The following is a 10,785-nucleotide window of genomic DNA, read 5'->3' as shown; positions in this document are numbered from 1 at the left end:
TTTTGTGTGATATGTAAATCAGAATATTGCAAAAATATGATGTTCAGTTATTTATCTATTTTAATATGCAACCTTCTAAATTATGCTGCTCATGTTTTATATTTATGAAATGACTCAAATGAGCACACTAGGAATAAGTAATTAAGTAAATTAGATCAATGTAATCAAGCAGCATTCATGGAGCATTTAAGTTAAAAAATGCCTTGGATTTGGCATCCTGAGTGAATTTGTCAGTGCCCATGTATGCTGTGCTCTAGTACTTATCCAGCTTACTTCGGTAATGGAACAAAGCTCACTGTGCTAGGTAAGAATATTAAAAAATGTTCATGCTATTTCATTGATTGCCATAGACATGCCTATGGTGGACAGTACAGCACAATGCGCTGAATTATGTCAAATGGAGGTTAGTAACAATTGAAGCGTTGCTGTGTGAAATCTAAAATTTCATTAAATTGAAATTAACTGAATTGGAACACTTCTTAGTAATCATCATTCTTTAAAATATCTTAAAAAGTTAGAGGTCAGTAGAATCATTTATGATTTTGTCTATCTGAGGTATTAACTGTTGCATAGAATCAGTGTGAACATGGGCAGTGAAGCACACTTTGGTAACGGTACTAAGCTTACTGTCCTAGGTGAGTAATTTGCATAATATTTCTGAACTTACTAGGATATTTAGGAACATATCCTGCTTATCTGATGTTCAGGTCTAAAAGGAGATTATTTTTGAGAGTTTTGAAAATGATATTGTTTTTTTTTGTATACCACTCTGATGTATCAATATATTGTAAATCATTGTACTAAAATAATTACTCTATAGTAGATATTCACAGGACATTCAAGTAAAAACCTAGGGTTTTAGCATTTGGTGTCTTGGCTAAATTTGTTAGTGCACATGTGTGCTGTGCCACTAGTCTTGGTCAGGCTTATTTCGGCAATGGAACAAAGTTAACTGTACTAGGTAAGAAAAATCTATTTTTCATACAGTTAGATAATGAGTGGCTAAGTCTACATGATCTCGACCGTAGCTGAGGTTTTAACTGTAGCTTAGTATCAATGTGAACACTGGCAATCCTGCATACTTTGGGAATGGCACTAAACTTACAGTTCTAGGTGAGTAATTTGAGTATTCTGTGTTATATGCAAAACCTTAGCAGGATATACAGAAATGTAGCTATGCGATTTATTGACTTTAATATGCAATGCATCTTCTAAGTTATGATGTTTGGGTGTTACATTGCCATAAGTAATCTCAGTAAACTAGTTGGATGAAGTTGAGCAGCATTCATGGCCCATTTAAGCTAAAAAAGCACTTGAATTTGGCATCTTGCATGAATTTGTTAGTGCACATGTGTGCTGTGACACTGGTGGTAGTTATCCAGCTTATTTCGGCAATGGAACAAAGCTCACTGTTCTGGGTAAGAATATATATAAAAAAGTTAATGCTATTTCATTGATTGATGTCTTAATGCTAGACAAGGCGCAATGCACTTATGACAAATTGACATCAATGAAAAATACAATGTTGCTCTATGATATCTAAAATAACATTAAATTGAAATTAATCAGACTGGAGTACTTCTCCGTAATCTTGAGTTAGATGTATTGAGGTACAGTAAATAAAACCATTTATAATGCTGACTATCTGAGGTATTAACTGTTGCATAGAATCAGTGTGAACATGGCTAGTGAAGCACACTTTGGTAACGGTACTAAACTTACAGTCCTAGGTGAGTAATTTGCATAATATTTCTGAACTTACTAGCATATTTAGGAACACATCCTGCTTTTCTGATGTTCAGGTCTAAAAGAAAGTTATTTTTTGAGAGTTTTATGATATTGTTTTTTTTTTGTATATCTCTCTGTTATATAAATCACTAAATTACTACTCATTGTACTAAAACAATTGCTCTGTAGTAGATATTCACAGGCCATTCAATAAAAACCTATGCTAGGTTTTTAGCATTTGGTGTCTTGGGTAAATTTGTTAGTGCACATGTGTGCTGTGACACTGGTGCTGGCCAGGCTTATTTCGGCAATGGAACAAAGTTAACTGTTTTAGGTAAGAAACAACAACTTCTATACTATTTGAGTGATTGCCATTGATAATACTGGAGGTCATTAGCAAAAGTGAAATTGCTTTATCATATCAAAAATTGATGAATTGGTATTGGATGCACTGGCAGTTCTCGATAAGCTTATTATGTATTAAAAATGAGGTTAGATGCAGTGGGATAAGTGTAACTGTTTATATGAATCCAGCTGTAGCTGAGGTTTTAACTGTAGCTTAGAATCAGTGTGACCAGAGCAGTCCTGCATACTTTGGCAAGGGCACTAAACTTACCGTTCTAGGTGAGTAATTTGAATATTAGGATATTTGTGAATTGTAAAGCTTATTATTTGTAATATGTTATCTAAGATTGTGGAGTAGGTCTATAGTCTTTAAGAAATAGATATACTGGGATACGTGGCAGGGTTCACATGCTCTCCAGTTTATTTGAGGTTTTAACTGTAGCTTAGAATCAGTGTGAACTCTGGATATCCTGCATACTTTGGCAATGGCACCAAACTTACAGTTCTAGGTGAGTAATTTGAATTTGATGTGTGAATTGTAAAGTTTAATATGTTTAATATGTTATCTAAGATTGTGGATTAGGTATAGTCTTTGAAAATGTAACTAGGATACGTGGCAGTGTTCACATGCTCTGCAGTATATCCGAGGTTTTAACTGTAGCTTAGAATCAGTGTGAACAATCTCAATCCTGCATACTTTGGCAATGGCACTAAACTAACAGTTCTAGGTGAGTAATTTGAGTAATCTGATATTTAATAATTTTAAAGAATTTTATTAGGTTATCTAAAATTATGGTTTATTGAAAAACTTGGACTAGCCAATCCATCTTTAACAAATATAAATAAATAGTTGGACAAGTGGCAATATTCACATGCATCTGCATTATAGCTGAGGTTTTAACTGTAGCATAAAATCAGTGTGAACAATGCCAGCCCAGCACACTTTGGCAATGGCACTAAACTTACAGTTCTAGGTGAGTAAATTAAAAAACCATCTCTAATGATTTTGATATTGCATAGTATAAATAGTATATTTAAAATAAAGGTGTCAATTAGAAGAACTGGAGTAAATAAATTGTCTTTAGGAATAGAGTTAAATATAGTAGGATGATGTTGCTAGGGTTTTAACTGTAGCTTAGAATCAGTGTGAACTATGGCAATCCGGCATATTTTGGCAAAGGCACCAAGCTTACAGTTTTAGGTAAGAATATTTGTTTGCTTGTGTTTTTGGTATTTTATCAGTTTGTAAGTTCTAAGAATGTGTGTGTAAAAATGTGACAAAGTCCTTTTTTTCTTAATAATGCAATTAATGCTTTTAACTAAATCCAAACTGTAATAAGTGAATGGTGTACTGGGATAAAATGAAAATATTGTCACTGTTCTACTTCTGAGAACATTCAGTGCTAAAAAAAAAACAGTGCTGAGTTTTGAGGTCTGGTTTTGAAGTACCAGAATTACAGGTTTAGACAATAGTCTGCCTTAAAACAAGCTCTTGGCTTACTATCACTAAAATTGTTCATAATATTTAATATGGTGATATGTAAGCTTGTTGTTCTTCTGAAAAATTTTAATAAATTCATTGTGGTGCTGATGAATATGCATGAATATGACTCTCAAATTTCAATGGTCTATAGCATTGTATAAAATGTATATTTTGAGTGTCATATTCATGCATTATAGAATGTAATCAGGTTAAAGTGATAGGGAGAGTTTTACTGTAGCTGTTGAACAGTGTGAACAACAGACCTGCATACTTTGGAAATGGGACCAAACTTACTGTTCTGGGTAAGAAAGCACATACGTTTTTTTGGATAACACTTCAGTTTAGTGACCAATTCTCACTATTAACTAGTTGCTTATTAGCATGGATATTACTAGTATATTTGGGTGTTTATTAGTGCTTATAAAGCACATATTAATGTCTTATTCTGCATGATCATATTTTACATCTCTTAATCCTACCCCATACAAACTTAACAGCTACCTTGCTAACTATTAATAGGCAGCAAAATAGGAGTTTATTGAGGCAAGTGTTGTAATTAATAGTTAGTTAATAGTGAGAATTGGACTTTAAAATCCAAAAAGTGTTACCTGATTTTCCCTCTAATAACTGACTATATGATGTATAATGTGAAACACCAATTTATAGTCTTCTAGATCTGAATGTTGCACCTAGCTGCTCTTTAGCAACTCTTGCTGTTGTGCACTATAGTGATTTTATAAGCATGTCAAATTGCTGATATACTTTATCAAGGTTGTTGCTATGAGCTGCATATAACTGAAAGGTGGCAAGTACAGATGCACTAGTTACATTAGTTGTATGTGGTTTTCCTGCAACTGCTCTTAGTAGGATTTTTGTATTGTGTAATGGGGTTATAGATGGTATTGTGGAATTTATTTGACAACAACAATAACAATAATAATAATAACAAAAATAGTCATCATCATCATCAACGGCATAATTCTTCACATTAAGTTTAAGCAGACTGAAATGTCATGGGGAAAATGGTCTCCAAAATTGTTCATGTGTATGTTTATATTCATATTGTGTTACATATGCTTATACTATTTATGCCATATGTTATATTTATTTGTTTATTATATTGTTTTACAGATCCAGACATTGTCCCCAAAGAACCAGATGTAAAAATTATAAACGAGACGAGCTGTAAGGAAAAGGTCACTCTTGTGTGTTTGGCTGAAGACTTCTACCCAGGCCATGTGAGCATAAAATGGACACGTGGAGGCGAAGAAATAACAGATGATGTAGCGACAGACCCTTATGCCACCCAAAAAAATGCAGAGGGAAGGTTCAGCATGTCCAGCAGACTTAAAGTCCCTAAAAAAGAATTCACACCAAAAAGCACATTCACATGTACAGTGACCTTCTACAATGAAACAGAAAAGTTTCAGGAAATACCCGCTGAAATCACTGGAACTGGAGGTATTTTATTAGACAAGTTGAAAGATAAAAAAAAAACAAAAAACTTCTGTCTGTGAACACAATGCATTTGGCAATGCATACTTAAAGTAATTTTCATATTTTAATATTTGGGTCTTCTAATTAATTATTTTCTAATTACAGGGGGTGGATATGAACCAGGTAAGAGTTTATTATTTTCTTTTTGGATGTCTATCTGCAAAATATGAATTAGGGCCAGAGGTCAAAAGTTTATCAGTGATACTATGCTGAATAATAGATTATGATTTGATCTTTTAATTTCCAGAAGACTATTTAAATTCATCGCAGACGATATCGCTGGCATACGGTGTGTTCATTGCTAAGAGTGCACTGTATGGCCTTGTCATCTTAGTGTTCGTGTGCAGAAAGGTAAGGATGAGAAACTTGTAATTATAATGTATCATTTCAAACAGAAGTGCTGGAAGAATATTAACAACATAAGTGTTAACATAAGTGTTTAGTCACATGTAAATGTTAGAACGATATAAAAATAGATAGACAATGTCTCTCTCTCTCTCTGAATGTCTCAATGTTTATGTAATATTTGTTTCAGGGTTCACCTGGAAAGCGAATTAACTGAACATATCTGGATTGGTGAAGTTTCCAAGAAAACCCCATTTACTCCAACCAGAAGAGATGCTGTTTATATAACTGAAGAGTCTATTTTATCTTTTCTTTTCTGATTGTTTATCCCAATGAAAGCTTGCAGGTACTTCAGATCAGATTAATCATAAAATCTCCTATTTTTTATTTGTTTAAATATATACATATTTCTTTTGCTTGTTTGCTTGCTACTGTATTAATTTGCTAGAATTCTAAAAGAGACTTCACAGAGGTGAACATTATACATTATTTTTCACAATAAGAGCTACTGTATTTTCCATTTAATTACATTTGCTTTGCACATAAATAAAATCAAATCTATAACACATTATCCGCAAAGAAAATTGTTCAGCAATTAGCTATTTTGTCAGCTTTTATTTTTGCTGTAGTTCATTTGGTAGAGCATATGGCTCTAGCTGTCACAGGTTTGATTCCCAGGGAAAGCAAATAAACTGTATACCTTGAATTGCTTTGAATAAAAGTATCTGCCGAATGCATAAATGTCCAATTGTCCAATGATCTCCCAACTGCTTTCAATCAAGTAACAACATGGTAACAATGATGTAATTGGTTGATTATACTCTGTAGCCTTTATATTCCCTGAGATGCCCCCTAGTGAATACACAGCTGTTTCTCTTCATTAAAACATTGCCATTAGGAATAAATAACTTTTTACTTCTTTAAGTGAACTGTGCTCCCACCACTTATATAACTGGATAATTATTATGATTTTTTTTAATGAACAACTGAATGCTGCATACCTGTGCCTGAACACTTTTTTCCCTGAACACTCTCCCAAAACAGTACTATTCTGTTTAAAATATAATTTAAACAATACATTATTTAAAATGAAAATATGATGTATTTGACCACTTTTTAACTGTCAAATATAAGTGCATGATTAACTACACCGACTGGATGTATAATTGTTTAAAAATAATTGCAGAAATGATAAGAGCAGTGAGGTTAGTTCTCAGAAAAGCTCTACAGTTATCCGCAGATAGTTTTTGGTTTGATATTTTAATATCTTTTTTTTTCTGTGCTTTGATTGTTCTTGGGACCACTGTATATATTTACCATTTTTGTCAATTTATGTTTAATTACTGTTAAAGTCATAACGCACATTTAAATGCACAAAAAACTACATTTCAGTCTACTACTACGGCTGCACGGAAGAGGCCTCTCTGGGTAACAGCTGGGAGTCCACTATGGCTTTCATGGTCTCAAACTAAAAAGGGGTCCCAAAAACAGTGTACCATTGCCCATTATTAGCTGTTAGTTGTTGAGGTTTAGGTAATGAGATAAATCATCGTGTACTAGCTACGCAAAACTAGAATTTGGAGAAGGGACCAAACTGATGGTTCTGGGTAAGTCTGATTTTTTAAACTCTCAAATTGCATTAGTAGATATCATTCAATAAATGTACTTGTTCGATTTGTGAAATGCAGTAAAATGGGTCATATTTCTACGTGAAAAATGAAAAAATGGATTGGATACAGAAAACAAAAAGTACATGGGCCACTAAAATACAAATGTACAAATCAATGCAAAATGTTTATTTATTAGTTAGTGAATCAATGAATGTTTATTTATTCAGTAAAATAATTATTATTAATCATATGCTAATTCCGAATCTATTTTCAAAGAGAAAATAAGGGAACATTTCAGAAGCAATAAATTCAGTCCACAAGTATGTACTTAAATGTATTTAAAATAAGTTATATGAAATTGCACACAAACCAAAACATCTAAACATTTAAATGCATGTTTAAACAAATCAGCTTTATATAAGTTGTTGTGTGCATTTCTTTGGATAGATACAGTATGCATCCACATACAGTATTAGGATAAAACATATTTTTGATACAAAACACATGAGAGTAGCATCAGTGTGTTGCCATGGACAACAATTAAATATACAGTTTAGCAATCACTGTAAATAAGTAAATAAATCAAAATAAATAAATTAATTAATTAATCAGCATTTGCTGTGACTGACCAATCAAAATCAAGCATTTCATTGATGCATGTAATAATCACAAGGGTAATTACATAGTAATTGTTTCAAAAGAATCTTCCTGTTTTTCCACTTTCCTTCTCAAGCTACAAACGTCACTCTACCTGAAGTCAAGATCCCTCTCCAAAATAAATCTGTTCCCAGAATAAGATAAATGATAAATGGTCAACTGTAGTGTGTGTGGCCTCAGGCTTTTACCCCGATCATGTGAGTGTGTCCTGGAAAGTGAATGGCGTAGAGAGACAGGACGGTATATCAACTGACACCTCAGCCCAACAGGACAACACAACATTAATGCACCATATCAGCAGCAGAATAAAAGTTAATGACACAGATTGGATGGATCCCAAGAGTAGCTTCTCGTGTACCGTCCATTTCTTCAATGGAGATGAATATGTCAATATCACAAACACCATAAACGGTCAAAACGGCTTGTGAAAATGCACCAAATGTTATAATCAGGTTCAATAACTGCATAAAGTTCACTCATTATGAAACAAGTTCAATGCAGCGATAAGCAGCTCCAGCACTGACGACAGTAGATATCATAATAATATAGAGAATAATACATTTGCAGATGACACTTTCTTGTTATATATTTATATGTTGCAGTGAGACTGATCGTGCTGAAATACTCTTTCGGGCCACTGTTTATTCTAAGTCTGAATTCCATGAGACAGCATAGATTACTGATATATAGACAGTCATTGTATTTAGTGAAGCCTAAAGGATTGAAACTACTTGGCTTTGGCTACATCCTATTCCTCAGCAAAAGCCTGCTGTATGCGCTGGTTGTGGCTGTGTGCTGTGCAAACTCAAGGTAATTCCTGATAACTGTTATGCACATCTCACACATCAAATATGCATACAGTATATGAATAGTTAAGTATAAATATAGATAGATTGTGATCCCGTAACATGATATGAATTTATTACCCTAAAGTTCTCAGTGAAGAAGAAACAATTACCCGAGGACTGAGATACGTTGGAAATTGAAGTGACTTTCTTTATTATTTACAAGATGTGTGTATTATTTACAGATATTAAAATATCTGTGTATTGTCTACAATTTACTAGATTCGTAGTTGTTATATTTGTGTATGACATCAAATCACACATATTATAATTGATTTTCTAACTTTTTTTTTTTTTTCAAAGCTTGAAAGTTTAATGGAGGTAGTGACTTGACTGGAATGAGTAACTAACAATGAAAACAAATGAAGTAGAATGATATAAACAGCTTTGGATTCTATTTTTGTGCTATGACTAAAACATTCTACATTTACGTAATTCTGAGGCCTTTGTTTGACAAGAAACAGAGGATATTTACATATGTTTTTTTTTTTCAGTGGAAAATCTGCACTTTTGGAAAGTGTGGGTTGCTATCTAAGTTATGTAAGAATCTTCCACTGCAATGAGTCAAAATTAGACTTTAAATCTAGGTATTGTGACATCTACATTTCTAAAAAAAAAAATTTATTCACATTTTTCTTCTTGAAAATGTGAATACAATCCAGAAGAATTCTTCTGCTTTGAATACTGTATAGATGACTTTAAGTGCTGTACTGCTGCAGGTTGCTGTAGCTGAAAGCAGGATGTGGTGTCAGTTCTTTGCAAGGTGTTGGGGAGGATGTGGTCAGAATGTTCTCGAAATGTTCATGCTCCATCCTGCATCTTTCACACACCTGCCGCTGCACAAAAGCCTCAAAGCTCATGCACGTCTTCGGTTGAAACCAATGAAAGCAAAAGAGCTGTTGAAAACTAGTGCAGAAACTGGTGATTCATGCACGGAGCGTGTTTGCAGGTTACTCTATCAACAGTCTGCACCACACCACCTCCACATCTGTATTGTTTTTCTGGAACATGTTGAACTGCATCATGAATCAGTTGCTCAGTCTGAGTAATCTGAAACACATTCAAATGTTGTGAGTTTTTCCAGTAAATGATGTAAATTCTACTATATACGAAAGCAATACAAATCAAAAATCTAATTCTGTTATTGTGCTCTTTAGTAAAAAATAATAGTTCCTGTTAACCCTCATGTCAAAAACATAACATTTTAGAGATGCTTTTATCACTTTTAATCTCCTTTTAATTTTATGAGAACTGATTATAACAAAATGTCTACTTGAAAATGTCCAAATGTTGCAAGCTATAAGTTGTCAAATGTATATTTGTGTTTTTACTGGGGTCAATTTGAAGTAGCCATAATAAAAGTTTTGAAAATGTATTTCTATGTTGTGATAAAAGAGAGGGTTAATACTGCAATAGCTGATTATTGTTTCATCACAAAAAATCGTTGTAAATGGGACTCCAAATCAGAAAAAACAGTCAATCTCAACACAAAGGTTACATTTTACTGTGTGATTTTTTACTAAATTTATGTCAGTCAAAGCAGTTTCTGACAGGGCCTCAAATTATATGATCTAGCCATCAAATTAACTAGTTTTCAGTTTTTGTACAGCTTTCATTGTAGTCTGTTATACTGTGGGGACTGGCTGCACAGAACCAAACAACAGAACCAACATCGGTTACACTCTTGGACTCCAGTACTATCTGAAGATGCCCTGGTCTGTTGGATGAAAAATCCCCCACGCTTGCTGGATCCACATTTCCTACACTGAAAGAACTGAACATCAACTTGAAACCATCTGTCGGGGTCCAACGGTACCAGTACAGGTTTGGGTTATCAGTGCCTGTGATGGAGCAGACAACCTTCAGTGGTTCACCTGGTTGAATAATAAGCTCCAGTGGGTTTTGGTCTACCTGAAGACCTGAGATAAAAATAATTGTTATGAGTAATATAGGACTAAAAACATGTAAAGTTGGTTTTGAGCAAATCAGCAGCTTACACATAGTGGCAGGCCATAGTAATGATACAAACAAGATAGCCAAATACAACTGCATCATGAATATGTAAACTTAGCAAAGTCTTGAGACTTAAATAATAGTGGTGTGCCTCTAGAGGTGGGGTTGGGTGGTGTAGCTTAGTGGATAAAGATCTAGGTTGGTAACCGAATAGTTTTCACCTCAGGGGGAAATATCAACCAGCATTTGAGAAAGAGACAATGTAACAAGTGTTATTTGTTCACTGTACTTCCATATAAACAAGGTGAATTTAGACTAAGAC

At 33.7% G+C, this 10,785-nt stretch overlaps 1 gene segment (V, D, J or C); it reads left to right on the top strand.

The window, feature by feature from the left end:
- Positions 1-331: 331 nt before the first annotated feature.
- Positions 332-6,317, top strand: LOC306886574 (Ig lambda chain C region-like). The segment is given in 5 exons: positions 332-403; positions 4,688-5,017; positions 5,159-5,176; positions 5,301-5,404; positions 5,589-6,317.
- The last annotated feature ends 4,468 nt before the right edge of the window (positions 6,318-10,785 follow it).

The sequence above is a fragment of the Barbus barbus genome (genome assembly GCF_936440315.1).
Source record: "Barbus barbus genome assembly, chromosome: 20".
NCBI lineage: Eukaryota > Metazoa > Chordata > Actinopteri > Cypriniformes > Cyprinidae > Barbus > Barbus barbus.
The sequence above is the reverse complement of the archived record's forward strand: the minus strand, read 5'-3'. Positions and strand labels throughout refer to the sequence as shown.